The sequence below is a fragment of the Saccopteryx leptura genome, chromosome 2 (genome assembly GCF_036850995.1).
Source record: "Saccopteryx leptura isolate mSacLep1 chromosome 2, mSacLep1_pri_phased_curated, whole genome shotgun sequence".
Lineage (NCBI taxonomy): Eukaryota > Metazoa > Chordata > Mammalia > Chiroptera > Emballonuridae > Saccopteryx > Saccopteryx leptura.
Genome location: NC_089504.1, coordinates 368,831,881 through 368,859,164, shown reverse-complemented (window position 1 = coordinate 368,859,164; position 27,284 = coordinate 368,831,881). Strand labels below are relative to the sequence as shown.

Genomic DNA, 27,284 nt, shown 5'->3' with positions numbered 1-27,284 from the left:
CTCTTCTGCCTATTTCTGCGCCTTTCCATTTTCTTTTTTCAGGACGGAGCTGCTCCTGTATTCCTGGAAGATGCACTGGAGACAATGTCCTGCTCTGCCTGCCCCAAACTTTCACTTGGCCACTCCTGACAGTCCCTGGGCAGGCAGGTCGCAGAATGGACAGGAAGCCTCACTGTGTGGACAGCGCGGGGGTCAGCCTTGGTGGAGAAAGGGCTCTGCCAGGGACTCGTCGTTTGTCTGGAGTAAACCGGTGCTGCCCCCCTTCTGATGGCCCCATGGGGAGAACCAGCTCGGGTTCTGGGAGCCCCGAGTTAGAAGAACGTGGCTTTCCCTGTGTGCAGGACTGTAGCCTCCACTCTTCAGAGCCTGTGCTACCCAAACTGTTAAAGAAGACTCAAAATAGCAGAAGAGAGTAGACAGCTAAAAGTCATGTGAGAGAAGCAAAGAAAAGGTGAGGCATTCCCAGGAAGGGAGAAGCCTGGCAGCCGAAGGGCAGCGAGGTCTCTAGGTGCCCTAGGCTCCCTGGGGCCCTTGCTGCTCCTAGTCCTTTCTTGCAGGGCTGTGACAGGGCCATCCTCGACAGCAGTGTCCCTCCATGGGGACACCGGGCAACAGAGAGGGTGTTGACAACAACAGTATGTAAGGGAGCTGGGCCAGCAGTTGGGAAAAGGCAGTGTGAGCCTACGAAATGTAAATAGGCAGCTCCAGGGGGTGAGGGCGTCTCCTGGTCCTTCTCAACCCAGGTTTGGTTCCCTTCACACCCAGGAAGCCAGTTCTAGACACTTGCTTTCTACCGAGTTTCCTGCACCCACACCCTGTCCGAGGGGCCTTTCCAGACCATATTCCCAAATGCCACACTTGTCCCTGGCCATGTTCTTTCAGGCCTGCCCCCTCCCTGAGTGAAGTAGGCCCGGAAGTCGGGATGGATGCAGATCTCCCGGCAGGGCTGGCAGCCCGCAGGGCTGTTAGAGGAGAGAGGAGGAGGGAAGTGGCTGGGAACCTGCTGGCTGAGTCAGGAACCAGCCTGTCGTCATCCCTGTCCGTGCAGCCCCAGGTGATGGGACCTGGAGTGGGAAAGCAGAGGCTGGGCTAGGCAGCCATAGGGCAGGGCCTGAGGGCAGAACCCTACTGCCGGTGCCCAGCAGCCGCGAGGGTGCAGCAACTCAGCCTGCTTCGGGCCGGTGCCATTCCAAGGAGGTGCAATCCTGTGATACGACTGAGCAGCAAGAAGACAGGAAGGGCAGCAGCATGGCTCTGGGGTCAGCCGACGGGCGCACGGGTCCTCTGGCTTGGGGTACTACAGTGACCAGGGAGTCTGACCAGGCGGTGGTGCAGTGGATAGAGCGTTGGACTGGGATGCGGAGGACCCAGGTTCGAGACCCCGAGGTCGCCAGCTTGAGCACGGGCTCATCTGGTTGGAGCAAAGCTCACCAGCTTGGACCCAAGGTCACTGGCTCAAGCAAGGGGTCACTCGGTCTGCTGTAGCCCTCCGGTCAAGGCACATATGAGAAATCAATCAATGAACAACTAAGGTGTTGCAACGAAAAACTGATGATTGATACTTCTCATCTCTCTCCGTTCCTGTCTGTCTGTCCCTGTCTATCCCTCTCTCTGACTCTCTCTCTGTCTCTGAAAAACAAACAAACAAACAAAAAAAAAAATGAAGAACTACAGTGACCAGGGGCCAGTCATAGGGGGAGGGATTGAAGATTAGGTATGTCAGGGCTCCAGCCATCTGGGAAGGATTCAGGTTGAGCTCCAGTCCTGGCGGGGATTTGAAAGGCCACAGGAACCTGCAGCAGGGCCCAGAGAGTGGATGCTCAGGGAGACCGTGCGGGGCGGCCTGAGAGTGCTCGTGTGGTGAAGAGAGCACCGCTATGCAACCGGACAGACGTGGCCAAAGTTCACCACTCAGCCTTGGCAACCGGAGAACTGTCTGGACCTCAGGATTCCCGTGTAAGACAGAGAAAATACTGGTTTTCAGGTTCTTATAAGAAGTAACTAAGATATTCTGTGTGGAGTTCCCAGAGCAGTGTCTAAAGTCACATAGAAGGTGCTTGATAACATTTTTCCTTCCCTGGAAAGGGGGTACTTTCATACATTTTCCCTAAAACTAATCTGCTTCCTGTTTCTGCTGAGATTGGAATAAAACCTGTCTGGGACTACAGTGGTCGGGCCTGATGCTGGTAACTGAGAGGAGATGTCAGGATTTGTGAGCCTTGACAGCAGGGGGGGTGGGACGGCGGCCCCTCTCCCCAGGAGCACAGACGGCCACTGTGCATGGGAGTAGTCCAGTGGGGTCCCTGCCAGTGCACCAGAAACCAAGCCAAAGGGTGCAAATCAACCCCCTCTTCATGGGGGCTGGGCAAGTGAAGGGGAGTGCCTTCTCCCAAAGCTGTGGGATGCGCTAAAATCCAGGGCAACAACCTGGGGCTATAAGGCTAGAGAAGAGAGTCCCAAAGCGGCAGAAGCCCAGCACACGGCGAGGCTGGCCTCCCGGTGCAGGCAGCACAAGCCTGTGTGTGAAGCCCCGGATGGGCAGAGTGCTGTGTACATGGGACAACAGCTGTGGCTGGCTGCAGAGTTGTGGGGTTCTGGCTTTGCCTGCTTGTGCCTCCAGCTCCGAGCCTGGACCAGCCAATGTGCCAGGCTGGCCAGACACATGCTGGGCCATTCCCACCTCAAGGACATTCCCTCTTCCCAGTGCTAAGGGTCCAGCTGCATCCCCAGCTCAACCAGAGCCCAAAGCAGTCAGCTTTCATCCTCACACCACACTGTTACCTGGAGTGAGTCAGCACCCCTCTTTGGGCCTCTGTTTTCCTATTAGACTAATGACACAATGACACTTTGAAGGAGGGAGCAGGTGTTCCTACAGAGGGGCTAGGCCTGAGATACAAAACACAGAAAACAGAAGAAGGGCAATGAGGTCTGACGCCTTTCCAGGGTTCCAGCTCCCCCCACAATGGTCTGTAAGGGATTCAGATGGAAGGGAGGGACTGTCTACTCCTCCCTGTCCTCAGTCCTCCCCACAGAGACCACAGCTCTCGACCCAACTGTCTCCTCCCAGTGACTCAGGCTTTGGCTGCCCTCCTGCCCACGCCCAAGGCCAGGTCCAGTGCCCCATAACAGGAAGGGCTGTGGTGGGGGCAGGGATGGAGGACTGCTCCCATCAGCCCCCTCACCGGTGACCTGGGTGTGCGAGGAGAGGTCTAGGTAAAGGGGGCCTGGCTCCTTCTTGGTTCTGTCACCCTGTGCTGCCTCAGGAATGTGGATTTGGGCTGCGGTGGGGATGGGTCCTCCGCCCTCTGCACTGAACACAGCAGGCCACTTGTTTCTCATTAGCAGGCTGTGGGACATCACATGGAGTGGATGTGCATTTTTGTCTATTTGCTGGAACAGTGGGTAGATAGTTGTGGGGTTGCAAGGGCTGAGCCAGGGACAGGGCCTGTGGGACTCAGGGTAGGGTTGTGGCTAAGTGGGGCAAAGCCATACGGGGGCCAGAGGAAACCACTGTCCTTGCTAGAGCCCAAGGGCAGCGACAGCTATGCGTTGATATGGGGAAAAGGAAAAGGAGGAACTGCTGACACGTTGTGAGGCCAGGAGCCGCCATCGTGGCCATTCACATGCAGGTTCCCATCGGATTCGAGCAGACGGTAAAGAAATGGCGGAGTTGGAGGATGCTGGGCCATTCTGTTAATTGGTGTCTCACCAAGACAGGCAAGCCACAAGAGAAGACCAGGGAAAAGCAGAAAACCTGCTTTCCCCATGAAGGGCAAGGGATCAGGGAGGGCCCTGCAAAATGATGTTAGCAGGAACTGAGAGAGAGCAAGCTCCCAGTCTGCCCCACTTTATAGTATAGAAATCAAAATCTTTAATCCAATATACAAACAAGGAAGTCTCTGACACAAAGTCACTTATCTGAGGCATAATGGGATTCCTCATGAAAGTGCACCACCCCACATCATGCAATCAGTCAAGGGTATGGGGAAAAGCTTAGTCTTACAACTAAGCCTTAGGCTATAAGGACCCGGCCTGCTTACAGCCTGTCCCCCACATCCAATACAAACCATAAGCGAGCAAACATATACACCAGTGGTTCTCAACCTTTCTAATGCCGTGACCCCGCAATACAGTTCCTCATGTTGCAGTGACCCCAAACCAAAAAATAATTTTGGTGGCTACTTCATAACTGTAATTTTGCTACAGTTATGATTCGGAATGTAAATACCTGATATGCATTATGTATTTTCCGATGGCTTTAGGCGACCCCGCTGGGGTCGCGACCCACAGGTTGAGAACCGCTTTTATACACTGTCCGTAAAGTCATGGTGCACTTTTGACCAGTCACAGGAAAGCAACAAAAGATGATAGAAATGTGAAATCTGCACCAAATAAAAGGAAAACCCTCCCAGTTTTTGTAGAATGATGTGGCAGCATGTGTGCATGAGCAGATGATGATGTAACAGCGTGTATACAGCGGAGCAGCCCACAGCCATGCCAGTCAAGATGTGGACAGTACAGAGGAAAGTTCAGTGTGTTCTGTGGCTCACTAAATTCGAATCTGTGACCAAAATGCAACGTGAATATCAGCACATTTATAACAAGGCGCCACCACATAGGAATAACATTACTCGGTGGGATAAGCAGTTGAAGGAAACCAGCAGTTTGGTGGAGAAACCCCGTTCTGGTAGGCTATCATCAGTCAGTGAGGAGTCTGTAGAGGCTATACGGGATAGCTACCTAAGGAGCCCTAAAAAATCTGTGTGTGAGCCCACATCGAACTGCACTGAATAGGTATGAAACTGGGAGAGTTTTCCTTTTATTTGGTGCAGATTTCACATTTCTATCATCTTTTGTTGCTTTCCTGTGACCAGTCAAAAGTGCACCATAACTTTATGGACACACTGTATATCATATTTACAAACTTATTTGACCAACACACGTGATTATAGTTATTGTAATATATAATAGAGAATAATCACAGAGGAACTGTGAGTGTGCTTGCTGGTCCTAACTGGTAATAATAACAGCTAGTGTCCATTGAGAACCAGCCTGTGGTAGGTGGTTCACGTATATTATTTTTTTAATTCTCACAATAACTTTGTTTTACAGAAGAGGAAACTGAGGCTCAGAAAGGTTAAGTAAATGACCTTATTTTCACAGCAATAACGCATTAGAACTGGAACTTGAACACGGGTTAGCTGATATTCTTGACATCTTTCCATTATGACACGCTGCTTCTACCGGGGTCCAAGCTTTTTGTGCCATTGACACAGTCTGGTAAAGCCTATGGGCCCCTTTTTGGAATAATGATTTAAAAAAATATATCAGATCTAAAAAGGTAGCCACTTATATGAAAATATAGTTGTCAAAATATTAAAAATGTGTAATATATGTGCATCTTTATTAATACAATAAATAACAAAATCTAGTAGCTATCATAATTTCAAAATAGTGGTAAATGCAAATAATATTTTGTGATATTGGCAAAAACTGCTATGTGACTTCTACTGGTTACAAAGTCACAGGTACTAATAATACCTGTATTATTTTTAAAACGTTTTTTCATTGATTTGAGAAAGAGAGAGGAAGGGAGACAGACAGAGAGAAGGAGGGAAGGAGGGAGGAGAAGGGAGAGAAGCATCAACTCTTTGTTCCACTTAGTTGTGCACTCATTGGTTGCTTCTCTTATGTGCCCTGGCCAGAAATCAACCCATGACCTTGGATGATGCTTTCCGCACAGAGCCACCAGCCCGGGCAATACCTGTATTCTTATGTGAAGAAATACTAAGTTCCAGTTAGAGGGCAGTGAAAATAAAGGTGTAATTATTTTCCCCACTGAAGTTCTCAGCCCCCCAGAATTCTATCTATGGACGCCTCAGGGGACTCGACCCCAGGTTAAGAACCCCTGCTTTGGAGGGAAGTTACTACAAACTGTGTGTTGTAGGGTGTTGGGCAAGCTCCCTAGAAACCTTCTTTTGTGCAGAGGGTGGCAGAGGGTGTGCAGACTACTTCCAAACCTGGAACCACATGCCAGCTGGTAAATCCCCAGGGGCTCCATGGCCTAGCGCCTTGTGACCTACTGGGGGTGGCTGGACTTATCAAATTAAAATACAGAGGGCTCAGTTAAATTTGATGTACAGATAAATACTGATTTTTTGTGTGTGTAAGTATGTCCTACGCAATACTTGGGACATAGTTATTTTATTATTTTTCAGCTGCTGTGCAACAAATGACCACAAAAATAGCAGCGTAGCGACACCATGTTAGCTCACTGCGCCTGTGGTCAGAGGCCAGGGTCTGCCTCTGGTTCCGACTCTTAGTTTCACAGGCTGAAATCATGGTGCAGGTGGACCGTTTTCCTTCATGGAGGCTCTGGCTGAATCTGCTCCTCAGCTCAGTTGGGATGTTGGCCGATTCACTTCCCTGTGGTTGTGGGACTGAAGTCGAGGTTCTCTTGCTGGCTCTCACCAGCAGGGCCACCCACGGTCCTGGTGTGCACACCCCCCCCCCCCCCGACTTCAAGACAGCGCACAACGAAGGAGTCCTCCTCTGCTTCAGTCTCTGGCCTCCCTTCTGCCACCCGCCGGAGAAAACCCGTTGCTTTTGACGGGCTTGCTGTGATCACATTGGGCTCATCTAGATGATCTCTCTTTTCTACACAGCGTAGCGTCACATGCTCTCAGGAGTAACACCAACACACAGAAGATATGGGCCATCATAAAATTCTGCCCACCACACTTACACCCAACATTTATTTGTGGTTTCTCTGAAGCGCCGCTATCTGGGGGTCCTGTGTGTGCCCGGCACCTACCTAGTGGTTAGGGCTTCTGTGGACGTTGCCCCATGACCAGGGTCCACTCTTCTGTTCGTGACCTCAGTTTTCCCTCAGAGAACTCAGTGTAATTATTTACTACTTACACTGAATATGAAATAGTATGAATACATATGAATGGGTCCTACCCACCATGGGGCACAGCAGGCACCAGAGTCATTCTCTGTTTGGCGGGGTCTCAAAGTGTGGAAGTGGAGCCTGACATATATGTGGAGGAGAGTGTTACTGTGGCACCGGCAGGGACACCAGCAGAGGGGGTGGCTGCTACTTCAGTGAACAGGGACTGAGGACAGGTGGGAACTCTCAGGGCTAGGGTACTTTAAACAGCATCTAAGGACCTGGATAGACAAAGAGGGCGTGGATGTTTTGAGCAAAGGGTTCAGCACAAGCAAAGCCCATTGGGGAGGGGTCCTGGAGCACACTGGGGTGGCACATGGAGCTGCAGGACAGGGCACCTGGCATCTTGGGGAGAACATAGTACAAGGGAGAGGCGGGGTCAGACTGGAGGCCTTGCAAGTTTCATTAGCAGGGGTGGGAGAGGCCCCGACCCCGGACTGCTGAGTTGGGAAATGAGCTGCTATGGAAACGATGTAGCTTCCTTGGCTCTGGCAGCACATGAGGCTGTGATGGGCAGTGGGGAAGCCGCCTCACATGTGGACAGAGCGCAAGGAATCCTGGGGCTGGCTTTACCAGTTACGCATGGAGGCACTCTGGACCGTGTTTAGAACATGTGAGGACAGCAAGGAGCCAGGGAAGCTGGAGCAGAGTAGGGTAGGTCAGTGTGTGTGTGTGTGTTTGTGTGTGTGTGTGTGTGTGTGTGTGTGTGTGGCAGATCACATAGGGAAGGCAGCACGTGACCTGATGTGAGTATGAAATGGCAGCCGAGCTGCTCTGCCAGGCAGTTCCTTTTGGCCACCAGAAGCACGTGGACTCCCACAGCACCGCATCGCATCGCAGTGTCTATCTACCAAGAGTGCACCCTCTACTGTGGAGACAAGAGGAGGCAGTATGGAGTGGGGGTAAGAGTCTATCTGGGCTTGAGTCTTCCTGCCAACACTTCCCAGCCTAGAAAGTTACCTAAAGCCTCAGTTACCCCAACAATAACATTGTAATGACCATACCTTCCTGATGGTGTGATCCTGAAGACTGAGTCATTACGAATTGTCTGGCACAAAAAAACAGTAGCTGCATTTTTATTCAAACAATAGTAAGAGGTAACATTAAACTCCTCATTGAAGGGTACAGGTGACAGTGGCTGTGAACCTCTTCATGGCAGGGGAGATGGGTTGGTCTTCAATGTGAGCAGGAATCGGGAGGTGCAGGTTGAGGGGAAAGTAAGGGATGAGGCCTGGAAAAAGCCCAGAGGCAGGATCAGAGGATGCGTTCTCCACAAAGACACACAGGTGAAGTCAGCGTGACATCTCAAACAAAAAGCGCCAGAAGCTTGGGGAAAGGGCAGGGTGCTGGCGGGCGCCAAATCAAGCTGATGGGAAGGTCAGATTCTGAAAAACACGAACATCAAGTGTCTCATTGCAGGTGACGGGAAGTGGGAGAGGGACTAGATTGGGTGGTTGGGAGGGGGAGAGCATGGAGACCCACAGCCTGGCTCAGCCCTTTCCCATCTCCTGGCCAGAGGGGCCAGGGCAGGAGCTCAGCAGGCGTGCTGATGCCCAGCACTGCCATGCGGAGGAGGCAGGCCTGTGTTTCCCCAGACCGATCTTTCAGGGAGCTGGCCCCTCAGTCTGGCAGACCAAGAGATGGGACAGAAGACAGAGGGGCTGTTCCTCCTCAAGGCATCATGTCCAGCAGAACTCCAGCCAGGGCCACCTCTCTGAGGGGCAGGAGCTGGGTTGGGGAGAAGAGCGGAACTGGCAGGGCTCCACTTATCTCCCAGGACAGCCGCTGAGTGGAAGTGACAGGGACTGCCTCTGGGGGTGTGTGGTCTCTCTTCCCACCTTAGGGTCTAGATGAGAGGAGACAGTCTAGACCCCACATTTGGGCCTGTGTAGCCTATTATGCTCCAGGCCAGTGATTCTCAGTATGGACACACCAAGTTCCCAAGTGTCCCTGGAGGTTGTAAAGATATTTTAGTGTTTATTTTTTTAAAATCTCAAATAAATAACACATTTTCTGAAATAAGACTGCCTTCTACCCATCCTTTAGATACCAACTCAAATGTCATTTATCTAAAAAGCTATCTGTGACCTTTTATATAAGTCAGGTTCCCAGCAGGACAAGATGGCTTATTCATATGGTTTGATTGAGGAGAGTCTAAGAAAGAACAATTGATAAAGCCATCGACAGGATTGAGGGACAGTAACTAGGGGTGAAACAGATAGCACCAACATATCAAGCCCTGATCAACCCTAGGCCTCAAGGGACAAGGGGAGGGGACAGTCATTGGCTCTCTACAAGACCTGTAGGGATAGGAAGGGGCTGCCTGGTAGGTGCTGTGGTCTTCAGTGGGGGATCACAGGCAGCAACCTATGGTGGCTGATCAGGGAGGGAGCTGACCTCCCCTCTTTGGTCCAGGGCCTCCCACTGGCAAAACCCAATGGGAAGCTAGAGGGAAGAGGACTCCCATTAATATAGTCCTCGAGTCAGGCCTTGGGGTATGTAGAGCAAGGTGATATAGATGTAGAGAGGATCTGGGGAGACAGAGAAAGAATATCTAGCATACCTCCCATGTTAGTCTGTGCTCTCATATTACTCTGTTTGGACTGCCATAACCAAATACCATAGACTGGGTGGCTTAATCCACAGAAATTTATTTCTCACAGTTCTGGTGGCTGAAAGTCCAAAATCATGCGGCTGGCCTATTTGGTTCCTTGTGAGGACTTTCTTCCTGCTGTGTAGACAACCCACTTTCTCACTCTGTCCTCACATGGCCTTTTCTTAGAGCATGATCATGAAGAGAGAGAGAGAGAGAATGCTCTTGTGTTTCTTCTTATAAGGGCACTAATCCCAATATGAGGGTCCCACCCACCTCAGCTTACCCAATTCCCTCCCAAAGGCCTCACTTCCTATCACTTTGGGGGTTAAGGCTTCAACATAGAAGTTTGGAGAGATACAAACGTTCAGTCCATAACACCTTGGCAAGATAGTGTTTGGTGTTTCCGGAATCTGCCAACCAATCCTGTGCTTACCTAGACTATAGCGTTGTCATACTCTATTGTAACTGGCCATTTCTTTGTCTGCATCTCTTACATGAGTTACTTTTTCTCGAGTGCAGGGGCTGTGTTTTACTCATATGTGTTCAATAAAATGCATCAAGAAAAATGAATAAAAATGTTGCTCAGTCTAAACGAAACATCACCTTTCTTTGCTTTGGCTAGAAGTAAATCATCTCATTGTGGCAACAACAGTTAACGCCTGCAATCCGAAGCCCGGATCACCAGTTTCTTAGGCCTGGTTAGTGCAATACTAGGCAACAAAGTTAATTTGTAATCTAATGACTTTAATTAGATTAGTAAACAAATCCTTCAAAACCATTGATGAGGCGAGAATGAAAACAATAAAAGGAGTCCTTTGTGCTGAAAATAAATAACCTCCATCAGTAATAATGGGTGGGCCAGTCCAATGGCATTCACATTTCTTGCTTAACCCAGAGTAGGACAAGGCTTGGTCTTCTCAGGCCAATTGGTCTCCCTATTACAAATGGCCTTTGTAGAGCAGTCCCTGTCTGCCTCTGTCTGCACTGTCCCTACAATGCCCAAGCCACCAATCTGTACCTCTTAGAACACTGTCCGTGTCTTCTGGGTGTGATGTGGTAAGCCACCCCCTTTCTTTCCTGTGCCTAGTCACAAGAACATAACATAAGCTTTGACATCTGACTTGCTGGTTTGAATCTTGGCTTTGCACTTCCTCACTGTGATTTTGGATGATGTACTTAACTTCTCTGGGCCTCAGTTTGTTTGCTTTTTCTCTCTCTCCTTTTCACTAAAAAAGAGAGAGAGAGGGAAGGACAGACAGGGACATACAAACAGGAATGGAGAGAGATGAGAAGCATCAATTCTTTGTTGCTGCACCTTAGTTGTTCATTGATTTCTTTCTCATATGTGCCTTGACCAGGAGTTTCCAGCTGAGCCAGTGACCCTTGCTCAAATCAGCGACCTTGGGCTCAAGCTAGTGACCTTGGGATCATGTCTATGATCCCATGCTCAAGCTGGTGAGCCTGTGCTCAAGCTGGCAACCTTGGGGTCTTGAACTTGGGTCTTCTGCGTCCCAGGCTGACCCTCTATCCAGTGCCCACTGCCTGGTTAGGCTCAGTTTTCTCATTTGTAAAACTAAGATAATTGTGAGGATTAAAAAAGATGTGGTAGTACTTCAGCCTGGACTGCTGCTCCAGCAGCCTAACAATGCCACCACCATTTTGCACCCTGGCCAACCCCATCTCCTTTTCTCTACCAAGTAATACTGGATTAGGCCCTTTCTCTGCTCAGTGCCTCACAATGGCTTCTTATTTCACTTAGATTACAATCTCGGCTCCTTTCAGGGCTGGGAAACCTCCCATACCTCTCACAGCAGCCCTTACATTCTCTGCTGGGACTGTCTTCTCCCTGGTTCCCTGTCATATTTCAGATCTCAGCTTAAATGCCACTTATTCAGAGGAGCCTTCCCAGAGCTGCGGAGTTGCCTGCCGCAGCCTCGTGGTAGCCCATGCTTTTTGGTCGGAGCAGTCATTGCAACTGGGGAAAACTCATTGCAACTCATTGTTTGATGGATTAAGGCCAGTCTCTCCACTCCTCCGTGAGCCTCAGGAGAGCAGGAGCCTGGCTGCTCTGTCTGCAGCTGAATCCCCAGTGGCTGGGCAGTGCTCGCTGATACATGCTTGTTGAATAAATAACAAAGGAAAAGGTCTTTCCTGGAATGCCAACAAGCTTGCTGGGGAGACAAAGACTGACATATAAAACTGTTCAAAACAACACAGGATAATTTGTGTATAGCTGTCTTCAGATAGCTTGGCCTTCACTCTTGGGGTTTTAGGAATTCAGAGAAAGGAGGAAAGGGTATTAATTATCTCACGAAGACTCTGCTTGAGGCCACTCATTCCAGGAAGAAGGGAAGAAAGCAGGAAAAATCACGCTTGTCATGTACCTGCAACATGCCAGAAGCCCATCATACAATACCTGCTTTCATCTCTGCAGCCATCCCAGGTTTACAAATGAGAAAACCGAGGCCCAGAGAACTAAAGTAAGTTATCCAAAGTCACACAGCAACTAAGTGGCAGAGTCAGGCAGGTCAGATGTCAAAGCCTGTGTTCTTATAACTAGACATAAGAAAGAAAGGAAATGGGTTACCACGTTACTCCCAGGAGACAAGGGCAGTGATTTAAATGGGGCTTATAACAGCAGCATCTTATCTATGGTAACTCTAAAAGTTGGGCTTGTTCTGATACTGAACCCAGGTCTTCGATGCCACTTGAGTACATGGAGTATGAGGTTCTGAGTGTCCAAAAACAAACAGGGCAGTTAGGTTCACCCCAGAGCAGCTGCAAGCCTTTGGAGATGGCCCCAAATTGGACAAACCCTCAAATGAGGGGTTGGGCATAGCTCCCAGCATCTGACAGCGGAAGGAGGCAGCAGAGCTGGGGTTTCGGAGATTTCTTTGTCCACTAAGACCATCTGCAGACTGTATAAAGGTATAGGTAAGGAGCTAGGTGGTGTGGGGTGCGTGGTGAGTCGGGGGAGGAATGGGAGAGGGCATTTCTGCCAGGCTGACCTCAGCTGTATAACGTGATCAGCCTGTCATGGTTCTTAGCCCTGATTTGGGAAGAACAAAGAGTTCAGGCCCCCGTGCCTTCTCCAGCCCAGGAATGCAGCTGGGGCCCGGCTGTGACCAATCTGGAATGCAGGTTGGGAGCGAGGCGAATGCAGTGTGTACAGCGAGGCTTTCATGCATTGATGGGAGCCAGACTCACAAAGCCAGGCTGACAGGCCCCTGCGCCTCCAACTTTGATATCCCAGCCCTGCCTCAGGGGGGCTGTGCATCCCCAAGCTGTCTGGCCCCGGCTGCCCTGTTGTGGCCCTTGAGGTGGTGGTGGGGTGGGGAGTAGAGGGTTGAAATCCATATCTCCTCCCTCCCCACCAGTGTTCCCAGGTACCAGCATCTCCTTGTCCATCCCTCTTTATCTCGGGACATCTGGGAAATAGATGGGGGTGGGGGAAGGGAGTTGCTGCTGACCTTAGGGCTGGGAAGATGAATGCACAGACAGACAGATGTCCCATGAGAGATGCTGCCAGGCCGCAGGCAACCACTGCTGGAACCGGTCACAGAGACCCCTTGAGGCTACCCCGTCTAGGGAGAGGATGCTGTTGGGGTTGGGGGTTCTGACTCCTGGGTTAGAAGGCTGAATGCTTTCTACATTCTGAAGCTCCTTGCCTCCCCTTCCAGCCCCTGCATCTATTTCCAAAAGCCAGTCTTATCAGTGTGGGGTCCTCCAGCCCTGCCCTTCTCTGCCCTCTCAATTATCCACTGCCCCCTGCTCCCTCCTCCATGCTCCCTGCTCTTCCTCTCTTCCTGGGTACCAATAGCAGCAGCAGTGCTCCACAGTTTACAAGCCACATACACCAAATCATGTGATCCTTAGAAGAACCCTATGAAGTAAATACCCTTATCTTCTTTTTATGCAGGCAGGAAAAAAGGAAGGGAGAACAGGGAGGTTTTTGGAGGCAAGAAATTTAAGGATATTGGGTGGCATGCTCAATGGATGGGATAGTTGTCTCCTGTGATGGCAGGAGAGGGGATAGGGAGGATATCAAGGTGCCAGGAGCTAAAATGATCCATGACGTGGGGACTCGGAGCTTGGAAGTACTTACTGGAGGCACCTATCAAACATCTGTGGACTATTTAAATGCGTCCTGTGTTCTGCCTCCTTCCCCTGCTTGTGTTTGCTCTTCTGGAAAAGACCTGGACGCAACACTGTGATGCAATGACTGGGGATAGCTTTCAAGGACGCGTCTCTAAAAAGCTGGTTCTCATGTTAGAGATGCAATTCCAGGGAGGAGAAACTGGGGAATCTCCACTGTGAGAACAGTCCAGGGAAAAGGACAGGAGGGCCTGACCAGGTGGTGGCGCAGTGGATGGAGCGTCGGACTGGGATGCAGAAGACCCAGGTTCAAGACCCCGAGGTTGCCGGCTTGAGCGCGGGCTCATCTGGTTTGAGTAGAGGCTCACCAGCTTGGACCCAGGGTCTCTGGCTTGAGCAAGGGGTTACTCGGTCTGCTGTAGCCCCACGGTCAAGGCACCTATGAGAAAGCAATCAATGAACAACTAAGGTGTCGCAACGAAAAACTGATGATTGATGCTCATCTCTCTCCGTTCCTGTCTGTCTGTCCCTGTCTGTCCCTCTCTCTGACTCTCCCTATGTCTCTGAAAAATAAATTAAAAAAAAATAAAGTTATAAAAAAAAAATGACCAGAGGACAGCTTTCCCAGAGAAAACTCTGATTTCCAAGGGCTCCGAGGCGCCAGCTGGGATCCACCAGATGGAGATTTTGACGGAATGTAAAGCAAGGGTGGGAGGAGCCCTGGTGACCCCTCTGTAGTCACTCTCCTTGTCACATGATGTTAGAAGCACAGAGTTTTTAGAAATCATCCAGACTTTTGGTTTAAGAAAACAATCTGCTTCATCTCTGCTGCTCTAATGTGGCTCTATTCTCCTCGGACAGCTCCTGGGCTGCTGTCATTCCAGAGAGAAGGGTAAGCTCCTCTCTCCTGCACCCAGTGTGAAATATCCTGGTGCAGCTTGAGCGGTCTGGCCATCCCAGGCCAGGGACCAACGAGTCTGGCAACATAGCACATATTTGGAAAACACACGAAAGAATGCAGGAGGAAACAGGTCACCAGGACAGAAGGACAGCTCAGACATTGTTTCTGTGTGACACGTGAGCTAGGCGATCACTCCAGTTGAGTTCACTTAAAGCAAGTTCATTACAGCATTTGGAAACAACCTGTGTATTTATTAATAGGAAAACAGGTGAACAGATTATGGTGTCTTTTAAGGAATTTTATGCAGTTGTGAAAAAGATTAAAGTAGAACTATATATCTGTAAACGGAAAATATCTAAAATACATTAAGTAAAGAAAGCATGTTTCAGAACAGTCCATAGAGTATTACCTCACTTCTGTAAAACAGACCAAAACCAAGATCCTATGTATTTAAAATTCACTTTTTAAAAGCTTGAAAAACCATACACCAAACTGTTAATAACATGGCCTCTATATACTTACCCATTAATTTTTTTTTTTTTTGCCAATGGCACATATTGCTTTTGTATTAGAAAATGAACATAACTGGAAAATAAAAGATCCAATGCTCCTTATTCTGTAGGAAAGGAATATGCAATGTGCACACATGCACACACACACACACACACACACACTCACACACACACACACACACACACACACACACACACACACACACACACCCTGGAAAATAAGTTCTCAGAACCCTGATCTTCCAATACCCAGGAGGTGAACTTTCCTCAAGTGTCTGTCCAGTCAAGCTGCAGGGACAGGAGGGTGGAGGGGTATAAGGGCAACCCAGGTGTCCACGAGGATGGAGCTAAAGTTCAGGTTGAGGAATGGGTGGGTGTTGTTTCTGTGTCTTGCTGACGCTGTGGATGGATGCTTCCCTGTAAGCACACACTAGTTGGTGGCACACATCTGAAGGCCAGGAGTGGGTTAAGCCAAAGCCTTTGTTGGAGAGGAGAGACCAGGGTCTCCTGAGACGTGAATTCAGCTCAGTGGCTCCTAGTGTTAATGAGAAGTGAGGAGGCTCAGGTCTGAGTCAATTAGAGTTTCTATCTGAAATGTAAACCAGGTTCTTGACCAAATGCCCTCTCTCCTTCATCTTGGTCCTGGAGTCCCGGAGGAAGAGAAAGAGAACAATTCAGCCTTTGGAGCTCTGCCTTGCGGAGGCCACAGCTGTTTGCTTCTGGGGCCCTGTCCCACGTGGGGAGCACCAGCAGCTCAGCCAGTCCCCTTCCTCGCTCCCAGGTTCCTGACACTAATCCCACAGCAGTCACGATTGCCCATGCTAAGTTCCTCTAGCTCCCTAGGGATGTGCAAAGAGAGCTGGGGGCTCTGATTGGCCTCAGATAGTTGAGTAATTATGATAGCAGGAGCCCCCAGATGCCTGAGATCCTCCCCCTCCCCCTGCCATGTCTCCACAATTCACAGCAGTTAGGTTTACAATGTCCATCCAGACTGCTGTGGTTTGATTCCATTATCTTCTCCACTTTTTCAGGGCACCCCGAGTCTCCTTGTCACAAGCTTCCCTCCCAATTACTCCCAGACCCTATCTCTTTATCTAGTCTTACTTGCTCTGAAATGAGAGTAATTCCAATTCCAGCATTTTATGGTTGTATGACCTTACAACACTTGTGACAATTTCCTTAATAAACCTTTCTGGGCTCAGTTTGTCATGACATAAAAATGGGAGTCAGAATGAGGTACAAATGAAGTGATACAGGTAGAGCCCAGTCCATGGCAGAGCCAAGTGTCAGGTCTTTCTCCCCTGCTCCTCTGCCCTAATCCCACAGTCAAGGAGAGGAATAACAGAACCTGCTGAAGGACAGGGAAGCAGCTGAGCAGAGGAGACCCTCAGGGAGAAGGCGTTTACCAAGAGAGAGGGAGGAGGGATTCTGGCTCACCATAGACGTATATCCCCAAAGAGGAGGGGATGGGTGGTCTGTGCAAGAGCTCTCCCAACAGATGTGGTCAATTTTCTCAGTTGCCAGGTGGTAAGATACAAGATCACAGGAGAATGTGCAGCGTGTTACTGAACTCAAGGAGCCCGCCACTTGGGGTGCTCTATTAAAAAATGAGGCATGGTTGTTGCAAAGTAGTTTTGGAGATTCATATCCAAAGCTCTGTCTCCCCAAGGAAGGCCTAGCCATTGCTTATGTACAATATTTGATCAATTACACATTGATTTCTTCTTTGCAGTTAGTTGGCTGCTTTCATCTGGTTGAGTTCCTGTCAGCTCATTCTATTTATAGTGACATCTACAAAATACTATATTACACTTGAACATCTAGCAAGAATGACATTTTAAATTTATTTATTTATTTATTTATTTATTTATTTTATTCATTTTTAGAGAGGAGAGAGAGAGGGAGAGAGAGAGACAGAGAGGGAGAAGGGGGGAGGAGCTGGAAGCATCAACTCCCATATGTGCCTTGACCAGGCAAGCCCAGGGTTTCGAACCGGCGACCTCAGCATTTTCAGGTCAACGCTTTATCCACTGCGCCACCACAGGTCAGGCCAAGAATGACATTTTTTAAAAGAGAGAAAGAAATACTGTATTTTTCACTCCATAAGACGCATCCCCCCCCCTCCCAAAGTAGAGGGGAAAATGCCCGTGCATCTTATGGAGCGAAAAATATGGTATTTTATTAAATATTTTAACACACCATTTGTTTCAGAATATCTTTTTTCTTATTTTCCTCTTTAAAACCCTACGTATGTCTGGTCCTGGCCAGTTGGCTCAGCAGTAGAGCGTCGCCCGCCGGTGGAGGTTCCGGGTTCAATTTCTGGCCAGGGCACACAGGAGAAGCGCCCAACTGTTTCCTCTCCTTCCTCTCTCTCTCTTCCCCTCCTGCAGCCAAGGCTCTATGGGAGCAAAGTTGGCTCGGGCACTGAGGATGGCTCCATGGCCTCTGCCTCAGGCGCTAGAATGGCTCTGATTGCAGCAGAGCAACACCCTAGATGGGCGGAGCATCGCCCCCTGGTGGGCATGCTGGGTGGATCCCGGTCGGAGTCATGGGGGAATCTGTTTGCCTCCCCCCACCCCACTTCTCACTTCGGAAAAAGAAAAAAAAATCAAAAACAAAACAAGAAACCCTAGGTGTGTCTTATGGTCAGGTGTGTCTTATGGAGTGAAAAATACAGTAATATTTAGAACTGCCCAGACCTTGAGATCCTTGTCCTGTCTAACACACGTGCAAGTTACTAAGAGTAAGACAAGCGTACACTAAACCAGATTATAACCAAAAAGGCAGAGTCATGAGCTCTGCAGTTAGACCATCAAAGGCCAAGTGTGAAGGGAAGGTTTGAGCCATCTTAGCTCATGATGGAAACAGCATGGGGGAAGTAGTGCCAGGTACCCACTGTGTGACCTAAAGCAGGTGGCTTCACGCTTGTCTCCTCTGGAAGGTGAGTGAGGTGGGTGCTCCAGGGCAGTTGTTTTCCAGCTGTGCTCTGAGGAGGGCTTCCTGCTGCCCACCCACCAGGGATCGACTTCTACATATGAGGCTTTTGAGCCCAAAACATGTTTGAAAATCCCATTGTGAGCAAGGAACAGGTAAAGTGATGAGACAAGAAGTTTGTGCATGAGAAGGACTCATGGAGAAGAAACAAATTTAATGAGAATGAAAACAAAAGTCAGTGAGTTTGTTGAAGGACAAGGCTGGTGCGCAGGCCTTGGGTCAGATTCGCTCTGTTCTGCATTCTGGCTGCCACTGCATGACTTTAGGTATGGCTTCTTCTTCTTCTTCTTCTTCTTCTTCTTCTTCTTCTTCTTCTTCTTCTTCTTCTTCTTCTTCTTCTTCTTCTTCTTCTTCTTTTTACAGGGATAGAGAGAGAGTCAGAGAGAGGGATAGATAGGGACAGACAGACAGGAACGGAGAGAGATGAGAAGCATCAATCATCAGTTTTTCGTTGTGACACCTTAGTTGTTCATTGATTGCTTTCTCATATGTGCCTTGACCACGGACCTTCAGCAGACTGAGTAACCCCTTGCTCTAGCCAGAGACCTTGGGTCCAAGCTGGTGAGCTTTTGCTCAAACCAGATGAGCCCTCGCTCAAGCTGGTGACCTTGGGGTCTCAAACCTGGGTCCTTGGCATCCCAGTCCAAAGCTCTATCCACTGTGGCACCGCCTGGTCAGGCAGGTATGGCTTCTTAATGTGTCTCAGTTTCCATACTTGCAAAGGGACATAAAAATGCTTCTTTATAGGACTTCCATGTGGGTTAAACTAACAAATACACGGAAACCTTGTAAGTTATTAACGGAGGGCTGGCATATGGAGAGAAGTCTCATGAAGAAGAAAGGCAGACCCAGAGGGAAACCTAGAGAAATGTCACATCACAGGGGCGGGGACATGTGTGCAGAGAGGGGCATCTCAGGTAAGCTCTTAGGTTTCCAACCCCACCCCAGGTCTGTCTCTAGGACGGTGTTACCAGAGTCATACTCGTCCTTGAACACACATATACACACAAGTGACTTCTTGTGGGGAGGGTCTTTCTATGCTCTCCATCCTAGTGTGTTTTGTTCACTATTTGCTGGACACAGTGCTGACAGCTCTCCATGTGTTATATAATCTCTAGACATCCCTGAAAAGCAGACAGATGCTGTAGAGTAGCTACATTTTACAGATGTGAGCATGGAGGCAGGGAGAAGTTAGCTACATAGATAGTACAAGTGAAGCCAAAATTTGAACCCAGTCATTACAGAACCCAATATCATTACCACTGGCCAGTTCTGTAAGTCTGTATTCAGGTTTCCCAGAGACAAGGGAAGGCTCCGAAGGTGGCTACCAGGATTTCACAGCGAATGACCCCAGATAGTGTATAGTTTGTGTTCACATGTTTAATATAGTATCTGACATCATAAAAACTTAATTGTTAATGTTATTGTTATTGTTACCATCATTATGACTGTTTCTTGGCAGGCAATATAGAACAGCAGAGTTCACGTTCAAGAATAGGCTTGAACTTCCAGTTAAAGATGGCAGATTAAACACACTCTTTAACTTTATTTCTCCTGAAACCTCATTAAAACAAAATAAAATGAACAAAACAAAAAAATATATAAAGCCACAAAGACATAGGAAAGGAGACAACAAAATTCTGGGGGCTAGAGAGCACATTTAATAAATACCATATTAGCCTGATCTGTGGTGGTGCAGTGGATAAAGCATCAACCTGGAAACGCTGAGGTTGCCGGTTCAAAACCCTGGGCTTGCCTGGTCAAGGCACATATGGGAGTTGATGCTTCCTGCTCCTCCCCACTTCTCTCTCTCTCTCTCTCTCTCTCCCTCTCTCCCCTCTCTCTAATGAATAAATAAAATCTTTAAAAATAAATACCATATTAGCTTGACCAGTGGTAGCAAGAGTTGACCAGGGATACTGAGGTCCCAGGATCAAACTCTGAAGTCGCCAGCTTGAGCACAGGCTCATCTGGCTTAAGCTCAGGCTCACCAGTTGGAGCTTGGGGTAGCCAGCTTGAGTGTTGGATCATACATGATTCCAGAGTCATTGGCTTGAGCCCTAATGTTGCTGGCTGGAAGCCCAAAGTCTCTGGCTTGAGCAAGGGGTCACTGGCTTGGCTTGAGCTCCTCGTTCAAAGCATATATGAGAAACAATCAATGAACAATTAAGGTGCTGCAACTACAAGTTGATGCTTCTCATCTCTCTCCCTTCCTCATTCTCTCTTTCTCTAAATAAATAAATAAATAAATAAATACCGTATTAATGAGTGTAAACTGTCCAAGCAGGCCTGAGAAAGTTAAATCCCAAATCAGACATGAGCACCTCAAGTTATATCTAAGAATCCCCCAAAACTCAGGAATTACTGACATAAGATACTTCTAGAAAAGGGAGGCACTAAAAACAAGAAGATTGGTTGAAAGTTTGCTCAAAAAGCAGGTAGACCCCAGATTCTTCTCCCTACCCCATAGTTCCATTCCTAGCAAATACTAGACCACTCTAGAGGGGGAGCACCTTCTCTAGAGGACCCAAAACAGTTTCTAGACTGAGGAACATTATGCACAGAGATACATGAAAGCATCAGAATGAAGTGCAGGTTTGTATATCGAGCGTTGAGACCGTCAGCCTTCTTCCCCTGAATGGTGCAAACCAGGCTTCTAGTCTCCAGGCAGGAGACCAGATAAAGTTTCTCTGGGAAACTTTATAAAATGACCTCAGAGTTTCCCAGGGGATTGGCTTGGCCAGATCACCCGACAGTGAAATCTGCAATTGACAAACTTGACCCACACGCTGACAAGCAACACTGTTCAGCCTTTAGCACTTGGTCAGGAGCAGTCAGCCAGGAAGCACTGGACTTTTGAAGACAGCTTGTAACATGGAAAACAAAGGCACAAACGAACAAATAAAAGACAAAATAATTGGAGAAAATGAAATACGCAGGGAGAAGAAAACTCATATACTTAGCAAGATGTGATACTGCTTCTAAAAGGTGAAGATGGGACGCTATAAAGAAAAAAAATTCACAGGGAACAAAAAAAGAGCTCTTGAAACTTAATTTATGATAAAAATAATTTTTTTTAAAAAAAGAAATCAACAGATGATTGAAAAACAAGTTGAGGAAATTACTCAGAAAAAGAAAAGTTAGAAGAAAGGAAAAAAAATAGAAGATGTATTCAGGAGGGTTACCATTCAAATAATAGGAAATCCCAAAACAGAGGAAACAGGTTAAAAATAATAAAAAGCAGAATTCAAGAAAATTTCCCTAGTCCTATATCTATGCATTTCCAGATTGAAAGAGCCCACTGAGTTCCCATAGCAAAAATGAAGAATAAAGCCCACACAGACAGGCACATCATCGTGAAATTTCAGCATATTAGAGGCAAGGAGAAGATTTTACACGGTTCCAAAGAGAATAAACAGGCTTCATACAGAGAGATCAGAATAGCAATAGACTTTCCAACAACATGAGGAGCTGGAAGACAGTGGAGAAAGGCAGCTACCATACTTCCACCAGAATTTTCTATTCATCTACACTCTCAGTCAAGTGTGAGGATAGAATCAAGACATTTCAGATATAGCTCCAAATTTTATGTTCCATGCACTCTGCCTCTGGAAGCTGTTGTGAACAATAGCTCCACAAAAGTAGGCGAAAAACCAGGAAAGCAAGATATGAGGAAAGAAAGGCTTGTGCAAGAAAAAAGGGAAGCCCCAATGAGAGAGTGAAGGGAGGTCCCAAGTCAACAGCTCTGCAGCCGGCATCAGGGCTACCCAGTCCAGACCAGCTCCCCTGGAAGCTCCAGCAACAAGCTCTTTGAGAAAGTGAGAGGGACTGCTGCTTGAAACTGTCTCTCAGCCTCTTGCCTTCCTCCCCGAACAACGTGAGCTTCAGCACCCGCTCCAGCTTCTCCACAAACTACCGGACCCTGAGTCGCTCAGCAACCCACTAGGCTGGCCAGCAGCACAGCCAGCGTCTATGCAAGCACTGGGGCTTGGGCTCCCGGACCTCCGTGTCCCACTCCACCAGTGTACAGGGCGTGCAGAGTGGCTGGGGTCCAGGTCCAGGAACCCGGCTGCAGGGATGGCCAGGGGTCTGGCAGGCATGAGGCATGCAGAGCGAGAGGAAGACTGAAGACCCAAATAACTGCCTACCTGGAGAGGGTGAGGAGCCTGGAGGCTGATCATCAAAGACTGGAGAGGAAAAGGGACCCCTGGTCAGAGACTGGGGCATTATTTTAACACCATTGAGGACCTGAGGGCTCACATCTTTGCATGTTGTGCAGATTGACAGTGCCCGTCCTGCTGCTGACTCAGTCAAGTATCAGGCTGAGCTGGCCTTGCACCAGTCTGTGGAGAGTGATATCCATGGGCTCCAAAAGGTCACTGATGACACCAATATCACATGGCTACCATTGGAAACAGAGATCAAGGCTCTCAGAGATAAAGGAGGAGCTGCTCTTCATGAAGAAGAACCATGAGGAGGAAGTAAACAGTCTACAAAACCAGACTGCCAACTCTGGCTGAACCGTGGAGTTGGATGTCCCCAGCAGACTGAGGAAAGCACCACAGGGGTCCCCTCACACACCCCTTAGATAGAAGCTGTTGAAATGACACTCACAGAGCTGAGGTGTATGATCTAGTCGTTGGAGATCGACCTGGACTTGATGAGAAATCTGAAGGTCAATTGGGAGAACAGCCGGAGGGAGTGGAGACACGCTATGTCATGCAGATGGAACAGCTCAACAGCATCCTGCTGCACTTGGAGTCAGAGCTGGCTCAGAGCCAGGCAGAGGGGCAGCACAAGGCCCAGGAGTATGAGGCCCTCTGAACATCAAGGTCAAGCTGGAGGCTGAGATTGCCACCTGCCACCACATGCTGAAAGAAGAGGAGGACTTCAATCTTGGTGGTGCCCTGATCAACAGCCACTCCATGCAGTCCATCCAAAAGACCACCCTACAGGATTATAGATGGCAAAGTGGTGTCTGAGGTCAATGACACCAATGTTCTGAGGTGTTAAGACAGCAGAATTGGGGCCCCCTTGGGGGGCAGGAGGCAAATAAAAACTTCAGAGGTAAAAAAAATAAATAAAAGAAGGAAAGAAAGAAAATAAAAATGAGAGAGATAATACCTAAGGAATTTCAGCATTTAAGATGACTGACAGAATGGTAGAGCATCAGCCTGGTGTATGGAAGTCCCAGGTTCGATTCTTGGTCCAGGCACATAGGAGAAGCGCCCATCTACTTCTCCCCCCTCCACCTGTTCTACTTTTCTCTCCCCACAGCCATGGCTCAAATGGGTTGAGCACGTTGGTCCTGGGCACTGAGGAGGGCTCCATGGCTTCTGCCTCAGGCGCTAAGAAGAGCTCAGTTGCTGAGCAATGGAGCAACACCCCAGATGGGAGAAGCATTGCCCTGTAGGGGGCTTGCTGGGTGGGTCCCAGTTGGGGTGCATGTGAGAGTCTGTCTCAGCCTCTCTACCTCTCACTTAATAAAAAAAAAAAGATGACTGGCAGGTGATTGGGGAGAATTGGGAATGAAATTAGTAACAAATACACAGAAAACTAAACAAATAAAACCAAAACAATGTTTGACTCCATGAGGAAAATTTAGCATAAAAACGGAAGCAATTATTATATACTATGACTTGGCTGTGAACAGCACATGATGGCATAAATATTGAATGTTGATCTAACCAAAATCATGGTCTAATTATACTGGGGAAACAGCAGCTGAGTGGGGCAGGAAGAGCATGTGTAGGGAGATTTGGCAAAACAGAGATAAATCCTCCTCTTCCAAGATGGAGAATAAAGCAATGTGTACATTAAGGAAACTTAAGAAATACCTAACATGGAAAATTTTAGTAATAAAAAGAAGTAGTAATGTAAGTTTGCTATTTAGTAAGGTAAAGACTCAGTAAAAAAATAAAAAATAGTAAAAAGAAGAGTTGAGTAAGTTACTCCTGAGATTTCTTATCAAGCCTTGCAGAACTCTTGTTGTCTTTAAATAATGTACAAGAAAAAATTGATTTTAAGAAAACATGATGAAGGACAGAGGGAGGAGCAGGAGGGAAGATAAGAAGAGGGGAGGTCAGAGATTCCAGGAAACACTGGGCTCTGCAGTCTTAGGGCAAATTATTTAAATTATTTAATTTCTCTGAATTTCTCCTCCAAAAATTGGGGTAATAGTACATGACTCAGTGTTGTTTTTGTCTCAGATATATAGTAACTGTTATTGGAATCACAGACAGACCTACCAAAGAATTAACCCTAATTTTCTTTGCTGGGCAATGGAGATAATCACCTGCCTCATTAAGTTGTTAGGAGGTTAACTGAAGTAACTAAGTTAAATCTCAAGTTCATTTGGAACTAGGCAAAATATGACTTCAGGAACACCTCCAACATAGTGCCCAGTGACGACACTCATGCATAGCATTTACTTGATGCAGTCTTTGTGCTAAATGCACCACATGGGATCATCTCCCATCTTAACAGGAGAATGTTCTTAATTACCAGAACAGCTGGGGAAGCAAACAACAACCATCCTAATGCATGTGAGTCATCACATCTGGGCCACAAAAGAGACCCCCAAGACCAGAGGGAGCATGCTCCCTGGTGCTGTGCACAGCATCTATTTATACCTTGCCCACTTCCAGAAAAGGTTAGTGATGCTATAACAAGAGTAATTCAGGGTTGAACGACATAAGACTTGTCCCTGTAGTTGGTTAAAATATCATCCCACAGTTGGTTAAAATATCATCCTGATACACCAAGGTTACTGGTTCGATCCCTGGTCAGGGTACATACAAGAATCAACCAATGAATGCATAAATGAGTGAAACAAATCGATATTTTGCTCTCTCTCCCTTCTTATCTCTCTTCCTTTCTCTCTCTCTCTCTTTGAAATCAATAAACAAATTGTAAAGAAAGAAGCCCTGGCCGGTTGGCTCAGTGGTAGAGCGTCGGCCTGGTGTGCAGGAGTCCTGGGTTCGATTTCCGGCCAGGGCACACAGGAGAGGCGCCCATCAGCTTCTCCACCCCTCCCCCTCTCCTTCTTCTCTGTCTCTCTCTTCCCCTCCTGAAGCCAGGGCTCCATTGGAGCAAGGTTGGCCCGGGCACTGGGGACGGCTCTATGGCCTCTGCCTCAGGCATTAAAATGGCTCTGGTTGCAACAGAGCAACGCTCCAGATGGGCAGAGCATCGCCCCCTGGTGGGTATGCTGGGTGTATCCCGGTCGGGCGCATGCGGGAGTCTGTCTGACTGCCTCCCTGTCTTTACTTCTCTCCCAGCAAGTCATTTCTTGAGATTGTTTCCTCGCTGGTAAGTTGAATCTGATAAGAAGATGGACTTTTTATGTGGTTATTATGAAACTTGAATGATATTATGTACATGTACATACTGTATATATGTGTGTGTATGCTCTTTAATGGCAAATTATTATTTTTAAATAAAAAACAAATCCAAAAACAAACAAACCAAATCCAAACTTAGTAAGGATAGACTTTTAAAAAGGATTGTTGCAAGGCTGGAGGAAGGAAAGGGACAATTGTCATAGGGAGAACACTACTGGCCCTTAGGTCTGCAATTATCTCAGATAGTTTGGCAAAATGGGATTTTATCTTATAGTGAGAAGTAAACAAGGCTAGAAAGACCCATGTATAGGGAAGAGACAAAATGCGTCAGCAGATCAGAGAGTATTTTATCCTGAGACCAGCCTGTTCTCGGGATGGTTGTCTGCTGGCTGAGGGTGGCCCCAAGTTCATGGTTCTGGAAGAAGGAGAGAAGCTTAACTGAAGTTCTATTAACCAGCATTTTGTTCTCATTGATCATTGGGGATGAGCATTCACATAATTATTTATGAAGTAAAGAAAGGGGATCCCGAGCCTCTGCGTCTGGTCTTGCTACATGTAAACAAGGGGGGCCTCGAGGGGGCTTGTCTCCACCACACGGGAAGGGTGGCTCCTTACTGTCAGACATTCTCTGGAACACAGAAGGTGGGGGGATTTCTAACCGTCGCTCTTCTCCAGGGTCATGGGACTCAGGTAAAATCTGACACGGTCACTCTGCAAATGCTACACGGCAGTAATAATAATAGAAGTAGTAGAAGGAATAGTAATGGCAGTGTACACATATAAAATAAGGCTTAACATAGAAATAGAAAATCAAAGCCGTATAGAGAGAAAGAGGAAAGGCTTATATTGGATTTAGTTTAGTTCTAGGCTTCCTGGCAACTGAACAAAAATTGAAATACTATGGCTCTCTTTGATAAAAAGCAAACAAGTATAGAAAATTTGGTGCTAAATTTTAAGCCATTTTTCATATCCTAACACATTATCACAAGATACTGAATGAACAAGATCTTTCTTCAATTAAGTTTTTTTCAAAACAGGCAGAATTTTTATGATAACTTATAATAATTTTATCAAAAATCAATAGTAAGATGTTAGCATCAACACATTGTTTTTTTTGTTTTGTTTTTTGTATTTTTCTGAAGCTGGAAACGGGGAGAGACAGTCAGACAGACTCCCGCATGCGCCCGACCGGGATCCACCCGGCACACCCACCAGGGGCGATGCTCTGCCCACCAGGGGGCGATGCTCTGCCCCTCTGGGGCGTCGCTCTGCTGCGACCAGAGCCACTCTAGCACCTGGGGCAGAGGCCAAGGAGCCATCCCCAGCGCCCGGGCCATCTTTGCTCCAATGGAGCCTTGGCTGCGGGAGGGGAAGAGAGAGACAGAGAGGAAGGGGGGTGGGTGGAGAAGCAAATGGGCGCTTCTCCTATGTGCCCTGGCAGGGAATCGAACCCGGGTCTCCCGCACGCCAGGCCGACGCTCTACCGCTGAGCCAATCGGCCAGGGCCAACACATTGTTTAATGAAAGCATTTTTCCAGGAACTGAACTTCAGAAGTCTAGAAATACAGGGATGGGCAAAAGTAGGTTTACAGTCATTCATATGGAAGAACACATGCAGGTTATGATTACTTCAATAGCTTTATTAACTCTGTGTTTCATGTACTCGCAACTGTAAATCTACTTTTGCCCACCTCTGTATAATCTCTGCTGATGAGCACCATAGTTTCTTTTTTTCTTTTACCCTGTTCTCATCAGAAATGGGACCAGCTTTTAAATGCAGCATCTCTAATCCTTATGACAGCCTGCCCAGTAGGTGAGATGATTCACTTTTTATGAATCAGAAAACAAAAAGGTTACATGATTTTGCTAAGACCACAAAGCTGGGAGCTGG

The 27,284-nt window shown here is 47.8% G+C and overlaps 1 pseudogene; it reads left to right on the top strand.

Annotated features, from left to right (window-relative positions):
• The first annotated feature begins 922 nt into the window (after positions 1 to 922).
• LOC136392426 (keratin, type I cytoskeletal 18 pseudogene) lies at positions 923 to 23,063 on the top strand (annotated as a pseudogene).
• Positions 23,064 to 27,284: the final 4,221 nt, after the last annotated feature.